Source organism: Lissotriton vulgaris, chromosome 10, assembly GCF_964263255.1.
Source record: "Lissotriton vulgaris chromosome 10, aLisVul1.2, whole genome shotgun sequence".
Classification (NCBI taxonomy): domain Eukaryota; kingdom Metazoa; phylum Chordata; class Amphibia; order Caudata; family Salamandridae; genus Lissotriton; species Lissotriton vulgaris.
This window is the reverse complement of record NC_141698.1, coordinates 1,085,537,062-1,085,560,796: the sequence shown is the minus strand read 5'-3', so window position 1 is coordinate 1,085,560,796 and position 23,735 is coordinate 1,085,537,062.

The following is a 23,735-nucleotide window of genomic DNA, read 5'->3' as shown; positions in this document are numbered from 1 at the left end:
TTCCAGGAAAGAAGGTTTAAAGTCCCTGTCACAACCAGGGGATGCTCCCTTCCATCTACATCCCTTAAGAGACCTTCCTCAGCCGGTAGAATCAAGGGTATGTCGCAAGCCAGCTCCAAGGCCATTGGAAACCATGATTGGGGCAGCCAAAAAGGGAGCTACTAACACAAGTTAATATATCTCCTGTCTCACCTTCTCAAAAACCCTCTGAATCATTGTGAATGGGGGAAAAGTGTATGTGTGGGTCCTCATCCAACTTTGCAGGAAAGCATTCACTGCCAGATTACCAAGTCCTGGAATCCAGCTGAAATATCTCTTCAGTTGAAATGTCAGCCTGCTTAGAAAAAGATCCAATTCCAATAGACCCCATAATTGACACATACTTCTGAAGTAGGTATTGAGCAGCTTCACTTGCAGTAATCCCTAAAAACAAACAAAGCTCCAGTCAGAGGACACATTTGCCTTCCCAGGGAGGTACTATGCTCTAAGGCTGATCCTGTACAACCAAAGTTTCTTTGCCAGATCCATTTGCTTTAAGGATTTTGTATCCATAAACAATGTATATATGACACGGCATACAGATTGTTCATCTTGAACAGAAATGCTCTGCCCTGCAGACAATGTTTGAAGCTCATTAGAGCTTGGAGACCTGCAGTCAGCTCCAGCTACTTTATAAGTTGGGACTTCTGTATGTGAAACCACAGACGAACACCCAGACGAGCACGCCAGTCATGAAAGCCCGCATCTGACTCCGAAATAAATTGCAGAGAGTGTTCAAAGATGGCCCGGCCATTCCAGGTGTCCAGGTTCTCCAGCCACCAAATCAACTCCAATCTAGCCTCCTGATCAGGTATACACTGTCTCCATATTACAAACCTCCTCACAGTCCTTTTGCTTTTACTCTCTGTAAAGTGCAATAGTGTTAAGGTCCCAGAAAAATAGCTTGAATGGAAGAGAGGAGAAGGCCCAGAAGCCTTGCAAGTTCTGTCAGAGTTAAGGACTCTTGTCTCAGTACAAACCTTATCTGTTTCCGAATCTTGATAATCTTCTTCAAGGGTAAATTCAAAACTGTCTTTACTGTGTCTATAGTGAAGCCCAAGAACTCTAGGGGCCTGGGGGGGGATCAGAACAGACTTCTCCCTGTTTATTATGAAACCCAATGTTTCCAGAAGAGTTATAACCATTTTCAAATCTTTTAGAATCTGCGTTTGACATTGGGACATTATGAGGATATCGTTCAAGTAGATGATCATAAGTTCTTCCCTTTCCCTGAGGAAGAGGCTACTACTCTCATTATATTGGAGAAACACAAAGGTGCAGAAGAAAGACCGAAGGAAATTGCTTGGAAATGATAGAGATGGCCTTGCCAGGTGAAATGGAGGTAACACTGGCACTCTCTGATCATAGGAATGGTGAAGTAGGCATCCTTCAGATCCAACTTCACCAGCCAGTCCATTTCTATTAACATATCCCTCCAAAGATGGGTTCCGTCCATCTTGAAGTCTCTGTATACAAGGTATCTGTTCAGATCCCTATGATTTACTACAGGTTTCCAACCCTTGTCCTTTTTTTCCACAAGGAAGAGTGTACTCACAAAAAACCTGGGTTCCAAGGGTACTTCTACGTTAGTGCCCATTTGCACAATGGACTTCACCTCTTCTTCTACCATCTTTTGCTGGTCTCCACAGTCAAATTTAATTTTCTTGTGGCAAATGACTGAAGGGGTACCTCTAAGAACTCTTTCCTGATGCCCTGAATGGTTTACAGAACCCATGGATCCTATGTAATTGTTTCCCAATCCTGAGAAAAAAATTGGAGATGGCCACCCACTTTCTTCCGAGAAGAAGAGCTAGGAGAAATTATATAAAACTCACTCAGAAAATTGATTACATGATCAGTAACCTCTTGCATGATAAGCTTGTCCTTGTTGTGGATAGAAGGATGCTGACACACCTGGCTGATAGCCCCTACCAAAGCCTCTTTGTCTGGGGCGGGCCCTCTGGAATGTTCAACCTGCAGAAAGGCCCCTTCTTCCAGCCCGGCCAAAAACACCTTGGCTGACAACTCTCCGCACACTGGTTTGGGCCTTACCTACGGTTGTAAATGTAGCCACCTACTTCCCCAGAGTTGAATAATATCCTACCCAAAGAGTAGGCCCTTGGGGTTCTCTGAAGGTTCCCTCTCAGTAAGGTCTCTCAGCTTCGGGTTGATTTTCGTTACTACGACCCTATGCCATTAGGCGTTGAGCCCAGCATTGGCTTTCAAAGGAAGACCAATGCCATTTGGCTCCAACCCCTGAGTAGCTTAATGTCCACTGAGGTCTCATTGACATGGACCTCCTCTGCCAAGTCATTTATTCTTGCAAGGCAGCCCAAGACGTCAATGAGATGGTCCTAGCAGGCTTTAAGGGACCTGTTGAGCCCTTTCCTAAGGTCCCTACCAAGTTTGAATAGAAAAGTATTGAGCTCTAGATCCAGGTTGGGGGTCAAACAAACCTTCTCCTAGATAACAGGCCTTGAGAATTGTGCTCTCAAAATATGCTGGGTTTCTTTTTCTAGGGGATATATGACCCACCGCCAAATGAGCCTTCCCACGTGGTTCTTGGGTTTCTGATATTAGGAGGGTAGAACATTTCTTGACACAAGGGATCCTTGACTATCTCCTTGGAGATAGACAGGACCTCCTCCTCTGTAAGGAGGCAATCCATGTCCAGGTCGCCCTGATCTAGATAAAAAATGTACTCATCCAAGAGCTCTTCTTTCTGAGGCTCTAGTTCTTCCATTACATACTCCTGCATGGAGCTTCGTGCACCTAATATAGATGTACAGCTCTGGACACGTTTCAAGTCAGTGCCGCATAGGGCACCCAATACCTTTGAGGTGCTTAGACCTCCTGATTTCATTTGGAGTGCAGTGTTCATCCTCAAAGGTAGGCCGAATGACATTAAATTTGCATTTCAGGGTAAGGTACAATGCCCTCATGCTGTGCACGGAGCAAAACACCTCTCCTCAAGAAATATTGGACTTCATCTGGGTCCTCAAACCCAACTCTCATGATGAGCAATGCACTCCATATGAGGCTTGAACACCTACCCTAATCATATTAATAGATTACGTTTCGATCTACAACCACCATTATGATGGATGGGGAAGCATCCTTTACAACGCAACTTTTACAATGCAGTGCCTTTACGACGCAACTTTTACAACGCAAACCATTACAACGCATGGCGCTGGGGGACGCTCTAGGATAGGGAATAAGCTTAATTTACTATCCAACACCTTCCCTAGTGTCCACGGGGACTGGAGTTGGAATAGTAAATTAAACTATTCACTATCCAGCACCCCAAAGCACTATGCGTTGTAAAGGTTTGCGATGTAAAAACTGCGTTGTAAAGGCATGCGTGGTAAAAGCATGCGTTGTAACGTCAAGCATCCTGATGGATGTGATACTCCATCTAAAGGTAAACTACCCACTCTTATAATGCACAGGACACTACATCCTTTGCTACAATGCCCTGCCCTCCTGGTATGTTTATCCAACATGATTGGAAAGTGGAACAAACCACCAACATAAAATGCAAGAGATTCCACCTTAGGGTATAACACTCACCCTCGTGACGTAAGAGACTTCATTCAACTCTTTATGAGGTTACATCTCTGAATGCACATGATTCCTTTTTTGTGGTCAATTGTAAGTCTAGTTACAGTGCAACACAATGATCTTAGTTGCAACAAAGGCGCCAATGTACAAAAAGACTTGGCTGCTACTCAGCATATTAATTATAAGTCATGAATATAAATAAAAATGTACAGCATAAATCATTAATTAAATCAATAACTTGCAAAACAATATACAATTCACAGATACATAATTGTATACAGCAATAAAGCATACTGTTTACTGTGATGATTAGGTGCTTGCATATTTGGCTTTGAATACGGGGACATTGAAATCTAGTACATTTGATCTGATCCCTAAACTTTATGTATAATTGGATAATCAAATTGTCATATTTAACATTTAAAAATTATTATTTAATATGCCCAATGAAATGCGCCAGTTGCATACAAATTAAATGTTTCAAGTGGACGGCAGTATATTTAGATCACCAATATGTGTGATTGTAATTGTCATGCTATGAATAAAGGCCATGGTATAAAGTTAAAAGTCTGCTAGCGAATTACATCATTATTTGCAAATAAAGCATGGAAAATGCGAGAGATCATCCACAGAATGGTAAAATATTCATTGTAAATGTAATGTAGTGATTAAAATGGATTTTTGTTAAATATATTTCGGATAGAATTTTATTAAAACAATTGACCAATCCCTCGTGAGAGCCTGACCTTGAATTTATTAATTTCTGTCTGGATCTTAATTCAGTTCTGCTGGGCTCTCTCCCGTCTCCAGTGGTGGTAATGATCCTCGCCATGACCTGTTGAAAGCTCTCTCTGAGAGGGGACACTAGGCCTGAGTCTGTAGGCAGGCAGGTTAGCAGGACTAATTACTGACCACAAATCTTGGAATGTAGGAGTAGGGAGTGGACAGTATCCACAGATACCATGACTAAGAACTAGCTGGATCTTTAGATATTGTCACATTTATATTAAATAGTGCCATGGAATCAAGAAAAATTTAAAAAATGTAGCCAACGAGGTTGGTCCACAGTTTTGTCCTGCTTCAGAGAGGATTCTGAGAAGGTCCTTTCCAGAACACAATGCACATGTCACTACCTAAATGCAGATGACTGCATACACATTTCATAGTGCTGTTCTCATTGGATATGTTGTTTATTCCCCCCAGAGAAGTCTAGGACATAAAACAACTGCAGAAAAATAAGTGAAAGTTGGTGAACAGTAGGCACCCTATATCATGTTACTGTTATTCTTACAGAAATTCATGTTTGCCTTCAGTTCCTTGAATTTCCAACAGTAGGTGTGTGCAATCAAGGGAGTATTCAGGAAGAATGAGTACGAGTTTTAATGACCACATACAAATGTTGCAAAAGTTATGCTTGTAGTGTTCAGAAATATAACAAACATTAAAAAACTAAGCTTAGTAAACATGTAGGGGCACTGCCTGGCCCAAGTCTAGTAATGTACTTTGCATGAGGAGACAAGTACACAACTGCCCCAGAGGCAATTGGGCTCAAAAAATGGGTGCAATTGTGAAATTTTATTTTGGAAAAGCTATGAGAAATTGCATATAGCAGAGGTTTCAATAACACAAAGGCCATTCCACAGAAAAATGTGTCTGTCTGTTTAAAGGAATTTATTTAACCATTAACAGAAAGTCCATGGTAATCAACAATAACTATTAGACAAAAAAATAAGCAAAAACGCATTTGGTTGATTTGCAGGTTCATCAGCTTGAGAATTATTCTTACAGTTTTTCTTATGGTCATTAAGGCAAATGTTGTTGTAGTCCACACTACAGACATTGCAACCACATATCCAGGCTTGATATACTTCATCACAGAAACATGGCTCGCCCCACTTCCTTGCACAGCCCGACCTGCCTATTCACATAGGCCACAGTATCCAGTATGCACCCGCACACATGAGAAGGTTGAAGGCCTTGTCATGAGCCACAAGTCCTCCTGCTCTTGAACTTTAGGCACTTAACTCCATAGAACTCCTCGCATGTTACTCACCATTTTCTGAAACTCCCTCATCCACCTTCCTCCCTAACAAAACAATAACTTCATTGATGATACCTCATGCCTCCTTACCGGCTAATCCATGTGACACACCCATACCACCCTCCTGGAAAACTTCAACCTCCCAGTCAATGTAATCTCTAATAAAACTAATGAATCCACCTTACCTTTGTTGTCAAACTTACTGTGGTACAGAATGTCAGCTATCCAACAAGCTCCATATGCCACATTGCTGACCTCGTCTTCTCCCCATGACCAACCATCCAGTGTAAACCAATTGTACCGCTGGAATTGACCAACCGCTATGGAAACTCAATTTCCTTTTTCGGTATCTAACTCAAACACTGAGGTCTGCCAATAAGAGTAGAAGAAACCTTCAGATCATGCAAAAACTTCACCATCAACAACTTCAAGCTCACATTAATCTCTTGCCATGTCAACTCCATGTATGGCTTTAATAAAATATTAAAACACTTCAGCACGTTTCTGGAAAACCATGTGAATACCCACACTAAAACTAAAATATGTTTGTGCAAGCCAAAACCTTCAGTATACTGGTAATCCTACAAACTTCACCGACAACAAATTCTCCATTCACAGACAGGAAAGAAAGTGAAAGAAAAACAGAACATTCACTACTAACTCTGCTCAAGTCCCTCTGACAACTCATTACATCAGCAAAAGCCAAGTAGTTTGTTAACATAATCAATGAAGCTTTCACAAGAACCTGTAAAGCTCTATAAGAAAATCAAGCACATAACCCACTTCCTGACCCTCCTATCCTATACTCCACAAAAATATGCGGGGCCATCAACCTATTCTTTGGTGAAAATATACAGTTGTGAAAGCACACAAACAACACCAAGCAAGCTTCTCCTATTGGACCCACTTCTTCTGACAGCATCCCACACTGGTCATCATTTAGAGCACTCTCTCTTGCAAATCTCATGGACATATTCAACTCTATCAAAGCCAACTCTTAAAAAGATGTCTTGCCCTCATCCTACATTATAATTTACTGAAGAGAAGCTTGCTCACCATTGTCAATAACTCCCTCAATCAAGGTCTCTTACCAGATGCTGTTACAAAAGGCTAGATCCTCTCACTCTTGAGTGAATCAACATTAGACTTGGCTGATCTCACCACCTACAAGCCCATCACTCACCTATCCTTGATCGGCAAGATCACTAAAAAGAAAGTCTACACTCAACTTAATGTTAATAACTGTGCCAAACATCCTCCACAGGACTTCCAATCTGTCATCAGATCATGGTAGCATGGAAGCAGCTACCTTACACATTCTAGATGAGGCCCCAATGACCACAGATGAGGATTACCCCTACCTCCTGATATAGAGGCTCCTTCCACTATAGACCATCTCACCCTCACCCACACATTGAAGCTTAAATGGGATTATCTGGCATTGTCCTTTTCTGGTTCTTCTTCTACCTCTCCATCAAATACCCATTCGTTCATAGGTCGTCCCAGAAAATTGCTATCACCTGCGGCTGAGACTCCCAAGGTTCCATCCTATCCCAAGTAATCTTAACATGTTTGTTGAATCAGCTTAAAATTAATAACTGAAACAAAATTCACCGATTTGCCAACGATACTTGAAAGTCTTTTCCGAACCAGACTTCAGCAACTGTCCGTACCTCTACACCACCTGAAGTTCAAGCATCTATATGAAGATCAGTACCACCAAACACACTTCCTGTTATTTTTCCAAGAATATCAGGGATCATGAAGTGCAAGCCTGGCTCAATTACATCAATCTTGTCCTCTTCGAACCCAAACTTTCAATCAATATCAACTCGCTTGGATTCACCTTAGACACCAACCTCAGGAACAAACTACCAAGGAAACAAAGTCAACCTGTTGCAAGCTCTTCCTGCGAAAGAAAGTAAAATTGTCTTTCTGAGAAAGCAACTTCAGTGCTGCTATTCAAGGCCTTGTACTCTTGCATCTGAATGCGGACAGTGCCGAGTTCCTTGGCCTACTAGACTTTACATTGGGACCTTGAAGGGCATCTCAAACCCTGGGCCTAAAGCAATATAATCATATCACTCACATTCTGATAGAACTCTACTGCCTCTTCTTGTTGGCCTGCACCATTTTTAAAACTAGCTGCATAACTTTCAAGGCCATCATGACAAGCATCCGTGCCTATCTGACAGACAAGCTTGCCATTGCCAGTGGCTCTCAGCGCACCTGAGGCCAGTATACCTTCAGACTGGAGCCAAAGAAGTGTAAAAAAGAAAACAACAAGGCAAAAGGCCTTCTTCATCCATGCAACCAGGATCTGGGACCACATACATGTATTCATCAAGACTGTTCCATCCCTCTGCCACTCTAGGAAAGAGTTGAAGACTCACCTCTTTAAACAACACTATGTCCCAATGCAGTAACACTGCATTCTGCTCCATAAACCCCGCTACCGCTCCAGTCACTCACGGTATGTAGGACTTTGACCCTGTACAACACTTGCTGCCTTTTGGTTAGCTATGCAATACCACATACATACATTCACACATACATACATACATACATACATACACACCTACATACATACATACATATATATATACACACACCCATACACACATTTGTACATACACACCTATATAAATACATGCTTAAACATACATATACAGATGCATACATACATAGATACATACGTCTATACATTCCATGCATACTTGTGCAGAGAGTGAATGGGTTTTTCCCACTTGAGGCCACAGAGTGTGGAGACACATTCACTGTCTTCCGTTCTAGGGTGCACCAAATGGTTGATCCTGAAGAATACACATTTGCCATTTGGGTGAACCCTCAGAATTAGGGGCCTCAAATACTGTCACTAAAAAGAAAAAACAGGGATAAACTGATGGATAAAAAATGAAAGGGCCAGCACAACTTCATGGGATGTTGAGGACTTCTGTCCTTACACCCAGCCCAGGATGCTGAATTTTATAGGCATCACTATCAAAGCTGGTGTACACATGTATGTTGATCATCACAATGAACAAAACATGAAAGGGAGAAGGAAAGTTCTGCTGTAAACCAACATATAATTATAGCAAGCAAGTCCAAATTAATGTTAACCTCAACCCTGTGAGGCAGGGCATCAGATTTGGCGTCTCGCCCAAGGCTTAGACCCTTTGCAGCAGATGTGGTGTCACGAGAGATAAGAAACCCTCTTCTCAAACGCTACAATATGTCTGAAACATACAACGAGAGTAACATCAAAACCTTCAGAAAGCCGGCTTTGTTACGTTGAGACTTCTGCACGTTTTTTCTTTGAATCAAAAAGCTCTTAACATTACATTCATTGTGCTGTGCAATTTTCCTCATGTTAAAAGTAGCATTTATAAAGATTACAGTGCCGTTTTTAGTGGGGCTTATTTTCTATGCACACAAAATTGAGAAAATCCTTTCATCAATCTGTTGCATATTTTTGCAGCATGTGTAATTATAAATGTGATTGTAGTTTGTACATAAAAGGTTGCAAATCTATTTGTATGCAGGAAGGGATATAAAGATCTACAGAGACTGATTCTGACAAAATACAAAACAGAAGAAAAAGTATGGAATATACAGAAGCCATTCAAAGTAGCTTTTTATGTCTCGCAGGAAAGAGTTTTGCTTGCTAGAACTCATATAATTATAAAAAAAGGAATTGCTAATATTTATTTATTGTGTGGTTGAATAAAAAACAATTCAATTTTTAACATAGACACAAGCATAATAAAAACTTTGGGGCATATTACCAACGAGTAGCGATATTTATTGCTAACTAGGCTTTGCAACGATTTTTTTATCGCTAAGCATCGCCGGAAATTATCGCCGAGATAACTTGCTATTAGCAACGTTTATCTCCAAAGCGATAATTTTTACGGCGATAGAGTGAATATCGCTGAGAATACAGCGGTATTCACGCATTAGCGACAAAATGCTCTTAGCCATATTATCCACCTCCTATTGGATAACATGGCTAAGAACTGGTCTGAGCAGGCGTTAGTTTTTGGCGATAGCGGGAATATTTCAAACGCTACGCCCGCCTTGCTAATAGGCGATAGCGACGTTAGCGACTGCTTTCAGTCGCTAACTGGTTATGTACGCCCACTTTGCATTTCATTAGCGATAAATATCACTGACATGCAAAGCTGGCCCCAAACAGCTCGCTATCGCGATACATTTTCCGGCGATAGCGCGAATATCACTGAGAATACAGCGATATTCACGCATTAGCGACGAAATGCTCTTAGCCATGTTATCCACCTCCCATTGGATAACATAGCTAAGAACTGGTCTGGGCAGTTGTTAGTATTTGGAGATATTCGCGCTTTGCACGAATATTTCCATTGCTACGCCTGCCTTGATAATAGGCGATAGCAATGTTAGCGACTGTTTTCAGTCACTAACAGGTTGGGTACGCCCACATTGCATGTCATCAGCGAAAAATATCGCTGACATGCAAAGCAGGCCCCAAACCGCTCGCTATCGACTACAAGCTGTCGCTAACTGCTGTTAGCGACAGTTTGCTAAAAGGGCGATAGAATTTTCGCCGCCTAGCGGCCGAAAACGGTCGCTAAAGCGGCAAAAATTGCCTATCGCCCCTTTTGATAATATGCCCCCAAGATCCTTAAACGAGGTGAAAACAGAACTGTGGAAAAGGAACGTAAAATATTAGGGTTCCTAATCAATTGTATTGCTTTTAACAAACTGGACCCCACTAGCTGGGCCTTATTATCACTTTGGCAGTGTGGGAGCTGGGCCACCATTCTGCCGCCCGCTCCCTCACCACCAAAGCCAAAACAGACCGCCCACCAGATTACAACTTTTTATTTATTTATCTATTTATTTAGCTTGAATTGTATATAGTGCTGGCTAGACTCGGAGGTATCAAAGTGCTTTACATAAGGAACAGAGAGTTGCTAGTTACACATTTTACATAGGTTACACAATGATTACATACTAACGACAAGAGTTACTAGCGAATAGCATATAAGGACACTTGATAAAACCACAATAGCACAGTAGTATGTATTGCTAGTGTGTAGCGGAACAGAGAGAGGGAAAGGAAAACAGGGGAGAGGAATGCTTTAACCCTTGCAACACTCTCTTCCTTTTTTTTATATTTCTTTTTATTAGAAAAAACAAGCAAGGCGACAACAAAGTACATGAAGTGCATAGACTGTGCAAAGGCAGAACATCATTATATAGACAATGGAATGATCAACACATTGACGGGGGAGGGGGGAAGAGAAGAGGGAGTATCCAAGACCTTAAAACAATCAAGAAGTAATGCAGGGTCAGGGGAAAGCGGGACTTCAAGGACAGGTGTCACTGGCGGTACACATATGTCGCCTCTATACCAATTCCAAGGACCCCATATTTTGTGCCACTTCCGGGGACGACCCCGAGCCAGGTATACAGTTTTTTCCCTGAACATGCACCAAGCCAGGTTTTCCATCCACACCTCAAGAGTAGGGGGCCTCTGGGATCCCCATAGCTGTGCAATATTACATTTGGCGATCATAGCCCCTAGGGTCACCCTTTGAGTTTGAGCCACATTATGGTCGGTGGGCTCCCAAACATTTAGCAAGCAGCGCCTAGCTTCTGGCAAGAGAGCCACACCCGTGACCTCCTGAATAACTTTGTGGACCTTCCTCCAATAAACAACAACTTCCCTACACTCCCAGATGATGTGGAGAAACATACCCAACTGTCCGCAACCCCGTTGGCACAGACCCTCTTCAGAAAAGCCCATTCGAACCAGACAGGGACCCATGACATATACTCTGTGTAATATTTTGAGTTGAACTAATCTGAGTCGTGCTGGAATCGCGACCTCCTTGGGTGAGGAGATCACCGACTGCCAGTCCTCATCATCAAGCTCAAGGCCGTCACAGGTCCACTGATCTCGCAATTTCGACAGTAGGTCTGCCCTATGGTTAATCAATTTTTTATACACCAGGGAGATGGTACTGTCCGGCATATGACCATCCAACACTCGGCCCTCCAGTGGGGTAGATTCCGGTATCTCCTCTCCAACCGGGAAGACTGAAGTCAATGCATGACGAACCTGAGCATAACGGAAATACTCAGACCCACTCAAATCAAACTCAACCTGCAGGGCCGCAAACTACTTTACCTGTCCCTTGGCCCAGAGGTCTCCCACCTTGTTGATGCCAATAAGATCCCACTTGTCGAACCCCTTAGTGTTCCACAATTTACCAAACCTATCAGATCCAAAAAGCGGGGTCGCCAAGGTCAAGCAATCTTTCCAACCTAACGCACTAGTGGCATCCTGCCAGACCCATACGGCCGCTCTCGTCGGCCCCAACAAAGACCTCACCACCGATTTAGAATATAGCGCCCTATAATAGTTGCCCCCGGGAAGTAACCACCTATCCATGGCGAAACCAGGGTTTAACTCAGGGTCATAGATACCATGGTTGATGGCCCCTAACTGCCATGCCCAATAGTACCTTTTGATGTCGGGTAGGGCAATACCCCCGTCGTACCACAGAAGTGTCAATTTGGCAATCACAATACGAGGCCTGCCATCCCACAACAGTTTCCTCTGTAGACCCTCAATTATCCGAAAGTAACTAGCAGGAACTATGTCAAGCGTGTTCTGAAGGGCGTACAAAAAACGAGGAAGAGACATCATCTTAAAAAGGGCCGCTCGCCCAAGCAACGAAATCGGAAGCTTCCTCCAGCCAGCAACATCTCGTTTCAACCGATTCAAGGGAGGGAGAAGGTTTTGCTCATACCGAACCAGGGGGTCCATCGAGACATAAATACCAAGATATGTAAACCCCTCATGCGCTATCTGAATAAGACAGTTATTCAGCAAAACAGGAGTATCACCACAGAGGACGTAAAGGTAGGATTTAGCTCAGTTGATAATCAGGCCCGAGTTTTTACCGAAGGAAGTCAAAACATCACACAAAACTATCAGAGACTTCCTAGGGGAAGTCAAGTAAAGCAGGATGTCGTCCGCATATAGGGAGATTCGATCTTCGTACTACGGAGACCAATAAATACCCTTCATGGAGGGCTCCCAACGGATCCACGCAGCGAGGGGCTCCAGGGCCACTGCGAACAAAAGGGGGGAGAGCAGGCAACCCTGACGGGTACCCCGCCCGAGGCAAAATGGAGCCGAAACCACAATCTGGGCGAGGGGGTCCGCATAGAGAAGCCGAACCCAACCAATAAAATCCGCCCCAAAACCGAATTTAGCCAGCACCGTCCACAAATACGGCCATTCCACAGTATCGAATGCCATAGTGGCGTCCAAAGATGCCAAAATGGCTGGCTCGCGCAACGTCGCGGCCCTTGCAAGAACCCCATGCAGACGCCACAGGTTCAACGCTGTGTTTCTATGCGGGATAAAACCAGACTGATCCGGATGGATTAGAGCACTAATGGTTTTGATCAATCTATTAGCCAGTAGCTTGGCAAGAATTTTAGGTTCGGCATTTAACGGAGAAATCGGTCTGTATGAGGCACACCTGTTACTCGGTTTCCCTTCCTTGTGTATTACAACTATCGTCACTAACCTCTGGTCGCGGGGGAGAAAACCACGGTCCCGGGACTCTAGGAACATGTCCCTTAAATATGGAGCAATCTTGTCAGGCTGGAGCTTGTACAATTCTATCGGCAGACCATTGGGACCCATCGCTTTACGGGAACGTAGGGAACGCATAGCTAACGCTACCTTATCGGCAGTGATTGTACCATCCATAAGTCCCCCGTCTTCCTCAGAGAGACACGGAAGGGCAATATCTCGTAACAATAGGCACGAGTGCTACTCCGGTCTATCACACACGGAAGAGTACACAGTATGAAAATGATCCGCAAAACACGCCATTATCTCTTGTGGGTCTGTCACAATAGCTCCACTCACTGTCACAATCTCCGGTACCTCACGACTTGCTCTATCTTTTCTATCCAACCATGCTATCAATTTGCCTGCCTTGTCCCCAACATCATAAAGACGCCCCTGTTGTTCCCGACTAAGAGCCTTTGCAGCCTCGTCACCAATGTCTTATATTCCAGCTGCTTCAATTGCAACACATGCAATCTAGAACGGGTCACCTTCCGTTCCAGCGCTAGTCCCAAGTCAGCAATCTCAGTCTCTATCTTTACCACATCTTCCTCATTCTGCTTCTTGACACCAGCAATCAATGATAGGGCTTGACCTCTAATAAAGGCCTTAAACGCTTACCATAAGGAGACCGCGGAGGAAACTGAACCTTCATTCTCCCGGAAAAAGTGATCAAAACCTTTACAAGCTCACTGCGGGTCTTGGGATTGCGAAGATACCAAGGGTTGATCAGGGCTACCCGTTCCTCGGCACCCAATGCTAATTCCAACCGAAGCCACAGCGGAGAGTGATCGGAAATACCCCGGGCCACATGCCTGATCTCCTTAATACAAACCGCCTGTGCAGCCAGCACCAACACATAATCAATCCTAGAGAGGCTACCATGGGCGCCCGAGTGAAACGTATACTGCCGCTGGTCAGAGTGAAGTAGTCTCCAGCAGTCCACCAGGCCCAGAGTGTCCATGAAGTCAGGTAGCCAACCAAGCGCCCCCCTTAGGTCCCTAGGGGGGTGTCTATCGAGCAATCCGGGAACCACAGCGTTGAAATCCCCACCCAGTATCAGAGATCCCCCGGGGAGATCGAGCAAAACCCGTCCCAAATCAGCAAAGGTAGTAGATTGTAGCCCTGGGGGAACATAAACAGAGACCAGGGAAAGCGTGTGGCCCTCCCACCGTCCCGAAATAGCCGTATAACATCCCCTATCGTCAAGGACCGTGGAGTCTACCTCAAGTGGGAAAGCGTTCTTAATTCCAACACCCCTGGACCCAGAGGAGAACCCAGCATGGGCAATTAGACAATACCCCTTCCTGTTCATGGCATGACATGTATTCCCTACCAAGTTGGTCTCCTGTAGTAGAACAACATCAGGGGAGTGACGTTTCAGGAGCTGCAGTACTACCCCACGCTTAATCTTATCCCCCAGCCCGTTAACATTCCAACTCATCAACCTCAACCTCCTACCCCCCATCATGAAAGAGAAAGAGGATCCAGCCCCGAGCAGAGTCCAGCACATCAATGGTAAAGTCCAGCAAAAGAGCTCCTTGCAAAAACAGCAACCTGAAAACCAACACCCCCCTACCCCCTCCAAATCAACCCATTACAACACCTCCCACCGTGCACCCCTGCATACGACTAAAGAGCCACCCCAACTCGCAGTGTGCCTGTTGCCCCCACATCTAAACTAAACTACAAGAAGTAAGGCTGAGGAGGAGAAAGACCCGCCGATAGTCCCGCAACCCCCGTTCGAACAACATTCAGATGTACATCATAATTGGATCCATCACAGTAGCAATCCCCCCAATGTCCTGAGAAACCAGGCAAATGGCACTCATTCCTGCCTCTCAAGCCCTTCCTCTGCTCCGCCAGGCTGACTTTCCGGTTCCTGTCGGGCCAGCAGAGTGTCCAACCAGTCGGCCACCACATCGGGCTTATCAAAGAAGTGAACCCGTTCGTTATATTCGATCCTCAGCTTGGCCGGGAAAAGCATGGCATATTTGAGTCCCATATCTCGTAGTCTCCTTTTTACCCCCAGAAAACGGAGTCTCTGTTTCTGGACCACCTGCGTGAAGTCCGGGTAGAAACTGATAGAAGAGTTCTCAAACTTCAAGGGTCCACCCGCCCGCGAAGCCTGTAGGATAGCATCTCTGTCCCGAAAGTTGAAAATCCGTGCTATCATAAGCCTCGGCGGGGCTCCCACTTTCGGTCTGCCACCCGGGAGCCTATGGGCCCGTTCCACCGTAAAAAACTTGCTCAGTCCCTTGGGGGCTAGATGTTTGACGATAAGGTCCTCAACAAAAAGGTCAGCCGCTTGTTCCTCCGCCTGCTCCAGAACACCAATTATTCGGACATTGTTCCGCCGAGCCCTTCCTTCAAATTCCTCCAGGCGACGAATAGCAATGTCATTGGAGGATTTCAGATTACAGACCTGGGTCTGCAGGTCAACGGCATCGGCGGTTAAGCTCGACGTTTTTATGTCCAACGATTTGACCCTTTCATTGGTTTTTGTAAGGTCCGTACGGATCAAATTTACATCGATCGCCACTGTATCCAGCTTATGAGTAAGGGTCTCCATTTGCTTTCCGAGGGAAGACTTGATACCATCGATGGCGGCCATCACATCCTGTAGAGTCGGTTCCGTTGCCGGAGTCGATGAACCCCCCGCTTCCTCCAGCGGTCGACTAGGTCCACTGGGCGACCCCTTAACCTGAGCGTAGCGATCCATCACGTTGGTCTGGGTATAGCCACCTCGTCTGGTAGTTTTCAACCTCTGTTTGTCCCCCTCATATTTGTTCGCAATTTCGGAATAATCCCAGGTATTATCCAATCAAGAGCAGGGGGGGACACCAGCAGTCCAACCAGAAAGCGGTAGACCGCACCCAACTGTAAGGGATGTCGACCAAGATGTTAGAGCAGCATGGTGTCGAGAAAGCGAAAGTCCAAAATGGCCCTCGGGCGAAGGAACAAAAATGGACAAAAAGACAGTTTATAGTGCAGTCCAAGGCCAAAACTCCAAATATTGTTCCGCACGCCCAAGTACCGAGAGGATACAGGCTTTCGAAGCGATTGAGGCGTTCTAAGGCCCGGGATCCACCCCAGATGACAAAAACGAAAGCGATAGTCAGCTACCTTAGGCCGTTGTTGTTCAATTACGCCCTGGGCACCGTGCCAACTTAGGTGCCGGGGGTCCAAGAGGCGAAGGCCGCAAGCTTTCCAGCTCCACAATTCCGGTCTCCGTGGTCTGATCGGGAAATAAATTTCAGTTTTCGCTTCTACTGTGGTTCATCCACACGAAGACGTCAGCAGCGAGCAGGATAAGTGAAAGGATATATTCCGGAGGTTACGTGGTTCTCGGGAGCCCTGTGCTCACGCGGCCAGCTTGGTTGCACGCGAAGCTCCTACACTCAACACTCTCTTCCTTAAGGGTTGTGAACACCCAGGACCTCATGCTTCATGTTCATGTTATTCAGTTTAGCCTCACATTGGTGCAATGGCTTTCCCACTTCTGGAATCAAGGAAATTCCCTTTGGACAGTGTAGCCTTAGAAATCATGAGGTTCTTGTATTTTTTTTTTTTGGTTGGTGCATTGAAGCCAAGTTCATTTGCTGTGAGTTTGCTGTGAGTTTGGTGCTTGAAGATGTTCATGAGGGACTTTTACTGGTAATTAAAGCCTGGATGACAAAACAACTTGCTGGTAGGTCTTTCTGCTGTTCTGTAGGGATGTCACTGAGAAGGAAGGCAGAGACTGTCTCCTAATGTATCCGGGGGTCCATGTTTCTTTGAGCTTGTGATGATGATGTCCTTGGATTCACCTCTTCCTGGCTGACTACACCTTTTCCAGGATGCAGGTCTGACATCTGTCCCTCTTTGGCTAGTGTCAAGGGCAGTGGCGGCTCCTCTGCTAAGGCAGAGGAGTGTCGCCCCACTGCCAGGAGCAGCAAAGAAAAGAAAAAAGAAAATAAGAATAAAAGAATGTTATCATATTATTTTTCCCTCCTGCTGCGGCGGTGCCTGAGGGGGTGGGTGAAGCTGCAAGGGAGGAGTGGTAGAACACTCCTGTGCCCAATGACTGTTTGGGCGGCCCTCTTGGCCGTCCAAAAAAATCATGCTCATGCCCCTGTTCTCCATACAGGCTGCATTACAGCCTGTATGGAGAACATGCCGACCCCTACAGCCCCTGGTTGAGTCACAGCATTCAGACCAATCACAACGCTGTATGCAGCGTTATGTTTAGCTTAGGGGTGGGAGCCTGGCTGCCTGCTTCCTGTTCTGACCTGGAGTCGGACACAGGCGAGCATGAGAGAAGATGCGGGACCCAGGGGTTCAAGTTAAGTTTAATTAAATTATTTTAGGAAGCAGCCCGTGCCCCCCCCCCATACGTCCCCACCCATGATCCGTGCCAGCAGCACCTGGTCAAGGGTACCACAGAGTAATATGATATCCTGAATGCATTCCTTGCTTTGCTCTTATTTTGCAGCATTGTTTGTTTCATGCTGTGCATGCACCGCTCAGGTCCTTCTAGTTCATGGAGTTTTCCCCTTCGTCTCTCTGATGGGATGGCTTGTTCGTGGCTGGGAGAACATGTATCATTGGCTCACTCCCTCATCATTTGTGATATCTGTGGACGTGCCATTGGTTCAGACTTCTTCCCTTTTAGTCCTATGGACATGGCTCGGACATCTGCACTCCACAGTCTTTGGGGTAGATTTAAAAACATTTTGCACTGTGTTCGTGTCACAAAAGTGATGCCAACCAGCACCATTTTTTTTCTTCCTAATTTACTTTCCAATGCAAAACTTGTTTCACAGTGGAAAGTACCCTCTAAGTAACACAAGCACCTTGAAGCACTGCTTTGCATTACTTAGCACCAAGGGGGCGTTACATGGGTGCTACATGGGACTTTCCATGCTACCACACATGCCTTTTGACGCATAACACTATCTACACAAACAATAGTAGACAGAGTTTAGTGCCAAAAGTTAACAGCATTTGAGAGGAGGAGTTAGAAAGAGAAATGTTTTAATTTCTCCTTTCTTTTCCAGCTGTGCATGCTTGCTGCACTGTACAGCACACATACAAAGTGGGAAAAGCTTTGAAGTGTGTCTAGGCATAGTACATTGTACTGAAAGAGAGCACTTCCAGTTCAAAACCAATGCACAACTCAGACACACACCTTAGCACTATGGCACTAAGGTGTGCGCCTGGTACCTGAATCAGCGCCGGCGCTAGGGAGAGGCGAGGAGAGAGCCATACCTCTGTAGACATGCTGCTCTCCTGCTCCCTTCCTGTCACGCATCGCACCAATTTTGGCTGCTGCTTTCCGTGACTGTTTTAAGAACCTGGGCCTCTGTCCTGAGCATTGTGGTGCTCCTTGGATATCACAAACAGGACACTTAGATGAGAGACAGGCTGTTCTGTCCTTAGGGAAGACTCTTTAGCTTTTGTTAAATTTATCACGCTATGATATAGTGGTGCCTATATCCTGTACATAAATGTGGACAAAAATGGAAATTGGGTTGTTTTTCAGTGATTCTAAATGCTATCTATCATGACTGCTGGGTCAATAGCTGGGTGGATTGACGGACAAGGGGATTGAAAAAATATAGGGATTTTAGTAAAGAGCCTTAAACAGCAGTAGATTTGCACAACATTGATTCTAAAATCTACATATTTTCTTACAAGTGCATATTTTACCATCTGAGTGTGTATATATCATTGAAACCTATCAGGCATTCGGGCACGAGTGCACATTAACTGGTTAAATAAATGCAGAAATATACCTACTTCAGCTTCATTTTTTCACAAAACCTAAAATAAATATTGATAAATATAGATAGAATCTGAAAAAAAAATATGGATAAATACGGACGGAAACAACAAAAATCCAAATGCCTTAAAACCGGGAGCCCTACTTATAATGTAAAAAAAGTGACATGAAACAGTAGAATTCTTTGTAATAATGATAACTTCTACGTAATGAAAACTGGAAAGTTTATCAGAGGAATGTAGCTAGGTCCAGATATGAGCAAGCAGCCAGGGCCGTAAAATGAAATGATTTAGTGTCATAGTGACTCATAAGTTAGATAACGCGGGGAAGAGTCCTGCAGCGTCTCCTTTTCTGGGACGTGTTCCCGTCAATACTCCATAATCCGCTGAAGACTCCCTATTTTGACTCCTAAAATGGTGATACTCTGGCAAAGTCTCTATGCTGCCAAGCAGGAAAAAATTTGCAGTCTACAGTGATTTGCATAGGTCAGTTGTTGAATACACATAAATTATTAGCATAAATATTGTACATTTCCATAGGCAGAAAGGTCTCAGATAAGATAACAGTGACTTCTCACACATTCAACAACATTTAAATGATCAATCCATTCACCCCAGGAGTTCAAGTGGGAGTCTGACAAGATTCCACTTCCTTTGTGTCAGAAATACTTTTCCGCATCAAAAAAACTTCCAGAAAAAGTTTGCATTTCATTCTTCATCAAACATTTCACTGAAGTCTCTCCAACATTATTTTATCTTCTGCGTGTCACTCTTTTCCTTTAAACAGAGTTCGTTTTATCCCTTGTTTTATTATCATGTTTTGCAGTTGTGGTTTCTGTCTTTCAAGCTTTAATTCTGGTCGAGCGTGGTAATGCCTAAAATGGTTATAAGCGCTCCATTGTAAAAGAGCCTTTTGAATCACGTAGCTGATGAGGTTCGGGCACACTTCTGTTTTCACTCAAGTTATCCTTTGAACATGATGGAAGCAGATTCCTAAAAATACGAACTTCTTTTGTGGAAAGAACGTAGGCAAGAACTAGGGCCACATTCCTATGGGTCGCATCACTTTGGCAGGTCAGCCCAGCCGCAAAATCTTTTTTGGGAATTTTCAATCAATCAATCAATCAATCAGAGTTTTGTAGAGCACACTACTCACCTGTGAGGGTCTCAAAGCACTAAGGGAGGGGGGAGGGGGCAGCTCCTTTGGGGTCCCTCAAAGAGCTAGGCCTTAAGGTCCTTTCTGAATTGGTGCAGTGTCGGGCTCCGTTGGGGGTGAAGGGGGAAGGGGAGGTGGAAGGGGAATTTTTCGTGGCTTTGTGTGGTTTAATAATTGCAAAGTAGCGCAGCACATAGCTTTACCTCGGAGAGAGGTCTCTTGGGTGGGCGTTTCTGTACAGCCTTCCAAGTATTTGGAAGCAAACCCAGGTTTACATAGACTTGTAAACCTGGGTTTGTGCCAAAATGGCGTGCCTAACCAATAGAGGTGTAACAAGGAGAAAAATCCTTATTTTTTCCTCATTACTTTCTCTTTCCACATGTGCTGTATTATGCAGCACACGTGGAAAGAAGAACATACCTCTAAGGATTGTTTTTTATGCAGGAAGTTATCCATTCCTGCACAAAAACAATCCTCCCCGTAACACAGGCACACTTGCACTATGGTGCACGCACCCTTGCACTATGGTGCACGTACTCTTTCACTATGGTGCAAGCACCCTTGCACTATGGTGCACGCACTCTTTCACTATAGTGCAAGCACCCTTGCACTATGGTGCACGTACTCTTTCACTATGGTGCAAGCACCCTTGCACTATGGTGCACGCACTCTTTCACTATAGTGCAAGCACCCTTGCACTATGGTGCAAGGGTGCCTGCATTGTTGCTAGGCAGTGCACGGTACATGCACAAGTGCAAGGATACTGGCTGTAATTGCACTCCAGATGTTACTGCTTGAGACCCCGGAGGACTGCTTTGCAATACCTGGTATTTTACCATTTAGGAAAATAAATCTTTTGAAAGTAAATATGCCTTCATTTTTTTTTATTTATTAGAACCTTATAGTGTCTATTTTCAGATAACATTTACTAGCAAACTCAAAAGTTAATATAAGCTTACTCACAGGAGCTATGTGGACAAGGCAGCTCTTCCAGTCACTTCTGGTCATGTTGCTGGATGGCTTACCAAACTTACCAACTGGTCTGAGCTGATGTCAAATGTCTGCAGGACCTTTGTGCCACGGGGTGTCGGAGCAGGGTGAGTGAAGCGGGTTGGTTGGGTGGGAGAAGTTGGTGGAGAATACCATCAGGCAGGGAATATTACATACTCCCCCCTCACCCAACCTCATCGTCTTCGGAAAGAATATTCAGGCAACATCAAACTTGTAAAAGGGGAATGCGTGGAACTATATATCAGAACGGAAACGGATGAATGACTTCTTACAGCTAGTCCAATCAGTTCTTGTAAAAATCACACATTAATGACCCAATCCCTTGAAGGACAAAATTAAGAAATCCATATCTGAGAAACAAGAAAATATTCAGAGTAAAGAACATTTAGCCACAAGATTTGAAGGATGGGAGCTCTACTTCTTTTGTCTCTCTACCTCTCCATTGGTTCATCTACTTCATGAGAGATTTCAAGCTCTGGAAAGACAGTGTTGATCTTGGCAGCCATCTTGGAAGAGGCTAGGAAACAGAAGCTAAGCCTGTGGAAGATGCCTTGCTTTGCACTGACAGCGTTCACAGAGGGAGGAAGTGATGTAATTTTGCCAACTGTCATAAAGTCCCAAAAGCCAGACTCCATTTTGTGCCTGGCCATTAAATTAGGCTGCCAACCTTTGGCCTATATACTGCATGTTCTTATCTTTTGAGGAACTCTTAAAAATGTCAGAACATCCCAACAATGACCTTGGCAATCACCTAAGGAGATATAAGTCTGATACAATTTCGCTGTTATCTATATTTGAAGGTCGGACAGTGAATGCATAAAGTAAACTTGTAGCCTGAATTTACATACTTTTGTCATGCTGGTTCATACGATTTGACTCTAACGCCTTAACCGCGGCGGTTTTTCCACAGCGGTGTGAGCGTTCTATTAGGTGGGCGGGGCTGCGTCTGCCGTTGATCGTGCGCAGCACTGGGGAGGGAGTGCTCCCGTCGGCCATTGGCCGACGGGAGCACGGAAGGGGTTAACTGTCATGCTGGTTCATATCAGTTATGTCTGGAATTAAGTGAAAATTCCCCAATGAAGGGTAAAGATCAGTGGTCAATCCTATAAAAACCGCATTGAGTGACCACCGATTTAGAGCGGTTTTCATGCCGGGTTATCGCACAAGGTACTACTGCCAGACTGCCGTATTGCTGCAGCATCCATTCTTATGCTGAGAACTGATACCAAGCCAATTTCTAGAGGAGAGAAGTTGAGCCCTGCTGATATGTGTTTTCCTTTTTGAGGGAACACTCTCTCCAGGCCGAAGCTGATAACCGCAGCTTCTCTGCTTTGACCAGGTATGCAGTGCACCGAATCTCAAGAAACTTTACAGGGAAGTTAGCTACGCCATGCTCTTATAGTGTAGCCTTTAGGGTGTTATGTTGCTAAGAACATTCCAATCATCTTAGAAATGTTCATATTATTCTTGCTGTTAGTGACATGCATTTGAGCTGTTTTTAATTATCTGTGTGGTTATTACTCATGTACTAAGTATCAGGATGAGACTTTCCAAATAGACACTTTTAAATATATAGTGTTTTTTTCTTTGTGCAGTACGTGGGTGTGATATTTTAAAGAACCAAACTGGACTTGAATTACCACTGCTCCCCGACCTCTTTAAGGGACTGCTAGTAACCCAGGAAGCAGGCACACCACACCAGCAAGTATGTCAAGGAGGTCGTGGGAGGCTGCAAGAACCTGGACTTTCATGCTCAAGCGCTGGTGTCCTGAATTAAGTTTAGGTGCCAGAGGGGGGAGGGAGGAGCCTAACCTTGTAGATCTAGGCAGCCACAGCCCTAATCTGTGCAACACTATGTAAGAAGAGCGGTCAGTAGAGCCTATCTGAGAGAGACCGGAGTAAGAAAAAATAATAAGATAATGGATTTCTTTACTTGCATAGATGTGTCTATTATAGACACATCTATGCATTGTCATCAAAATGACAATGCAGTGGAAGGGATAGATATGCTATAATTATAGAAAGGTAAATGTGTGAATGTTATAATTGATTTGACATCATTTCTAACTTGTAACTTGATTCCCGAGGTCAAGGGTTGTGCTCTAGAAATAAGACAGCCACTATCCATCAGATAAGTGATTATAGATGATGCCCTCCTGACAACAGATGAAGCCGGCCCCTGCCTCCTGATGTTGCTGGACCTCTCTGCTGCCTTTGACACTGCCGTATTCACACATTCATACCCACCCTGGATTCTCATATGGGATTCACTGGCAAACATTCTTCAATAGACTCCTCCTTCCTTTTCAGAAGACACCAGATTATACAAATGGGCACCTCCAGGTCACAGATGATCCCTGTCACCTGAGGAGTCTCTCGATATTTTATATTATCCCCTGTCATTTTCAACCTCTTCATTGAGCACTGTGGGCTGTGTTCCCCAATAAAAATATAAAAATTCATCAAAATGCTGATTATATTCAACTTTACTTGAAAATATCCTCTGCACCAAATATCCAATGCCTCTA